This window comes from Belonocnema kinseyi, chromosome 3 (assembly GCF_010883055.1).
Source record: "Belonocnema kinseyi isolate 2016_QV_RU_SX_M_011 chromosome 3, B_treatae_v1, whole genome shotgun sequence".
NCBI classification, from domain to species: domain Eukaryota; kingdom Metazoa; phylum Arthropoda; class Insecta; order Hymenoptera; family Cynipidae; genus Belonocnema; species Belonocnema kinseyi.
The window spans coordinates 137,892,074-137,894,247 of record NC_046659.1 but is presented as its reverse complement, the minus strand read 5'-3'; positions in this window follow the sequence as shown (position 1 = coordinate 137,894,247).

Below are 2,174 nucleotides of genomic sequence, written 5' to 3'. Positions count from 1 at the left end.
TATCAGCCTTGGAGGAGATTATGTTGAGAAATAAAAAAAAAAATTCTTAAAAACGTTGTTTTTCTTGGTCAGGCCGGAAACTTATCAATCCACCCTCGTATCGTGAATTCCTTGAATGTCGTGAATGTCAGGGATTCCATGAATTTCGTGTAGTCTATACATTCCGTGAATTATCAATATTTCTTTAATTCCATGATTTTCGTGAATGCTATGATTCCATGAATTTATGAATTTAAAATAACAATCAATTAAACAATTTTTTATCATGTGATAAACTTGTTTTATTTATTTGCTTCTTTTTGATATGTTTGAAGAATTTTCGAGTTTTGTGAATTTTTCAACTTCGTATATTTTTTGTTTTTGTAATCTTTAATTTGATTTTCCTTCTCTGAAATTTCTACTGCATAAACAAACTTTATTTCCAGGAATAGTATGGTTGAGAAATTCGTGATCGTGCAAAACAAATAACAATGAAACCAGAAAATGCGAGTAGAAATGCGGCGATACAATATTATTTCGATCTCGGAAATTTTCTCATGTCTTATAAAAATATTGCATCACCTGTATTCTTACTGAGAAATGATTTGTGATTCCTTTCACCCTTACGTTTTATATTCTTCGGTTTTAAATAATTCATAATTCAGAAAATCGTAAATTTAAATAGTTTTATTTATTCACATATTTTTACTTGAAAATTGTTTAATTCTCACAAGTTAAATTTTCCAATCACTTCAATTTTTAAAAAGCTTTAATTGTAAAATAATTGTTTCTTTCGAGCTATGTATTTAAATTCGAAACTATTAGAGAATTGCCAAATTAATTTGATTGGAATCTGATTCTCTAATTTTAAGATTCATTTTTAATCATTTAACATTAGAAAAAAACTTTTTCTTCTTTTCAAGGTAAGGAAATTCAAGTACCTACTACAACAGAATGGTATATCAACTATTATACCACACAATTTAGGGTATTTGTAAATCCACATAGAAAGAGGGTGTATGACATTGAAATCATTTCTGGAAATGTAATTGACCATAAACAACACACGTACAAACCGGTTACTGTAGCTGGTATAGAATTTAATGTGTTTAAAGATACGAATGGATACATTTCGGGAGCCAAGCTCATAAAAGATTATTATTATACAGTGGGATAATTTATTCTTTACACAATTCAAACAAAAAAATTATAGAAATTGCTTAATATTTTCTTAATGTATCGTCCTGAATAAACTGATGATAAAATAACAATTATTTTTTATTCAAATTCTGTCATATTCAATCCGACATCTTCAATTTTCTGTATTGAGCATTATATTTTGTAACAGTGGCTCTAAATGTTATAAATAAAATGTTCGAAAATTTTATAATATTTTCATACAAGAGGCGATATACGGTTGTGGTAAAAAATATTTTGTAAGGAAAGCCATCTTTTAAAGAAATAATACAGATTTCTCTCGAGTTTAAATGGCACTCTAATAATGTTAAGAAAAGGACAATTCAAAAACCACGTCACACTGTAAATAGAAGAGGTTGAGGAAATACGTTTGATGCCGAATGTGTCACTATAGAAAGAAAATTTAAGTGTAAATAACAATTTTGTTTAATGTTTAAGAAAATTAGAATTAGAAACTTTAATTGTAGAAGTAAATTATTCCAATACAGACTTCAAACTCTTTTGCTAGAAGTATATTGGGTCTTAATTGAATTTTTTTTTTGGAAAAAAATTCTACTATTGTTTTAAGATTAAACTACAGTCAAATCTGAATTAAGTGATCCTGCATTTAATGTTTTCGAGAATTGACGCCGAGTATCAAAAAACTGAGAAAGAAACAAAAAAGAGAAGAAACAGGAGAGAGACAAATATATTCCAAGCCTCTGGATTTAATGTCATGCTCAGTCTCAAAATTATCTTAAAATCCAGGTTTGACTATATTTTATTAAAAATAACTTTTTCACAAGTAAGAATAGAATTTTTCACAATTTTAGTCATAGTATTTTCAAAATAGAAAATATACATGTAAACAATCTTTAGCATTTTTATGAAAATTCAAATTTCGATTGTGCAAAAAAAAAATAAGGAAAAATTATAATTTCTATTTTGCTATTAAACTATGCAAGGTACGAAAAAAATCGAACCGCTAAGATTGCACGCACGCAAATGATCTACAGATT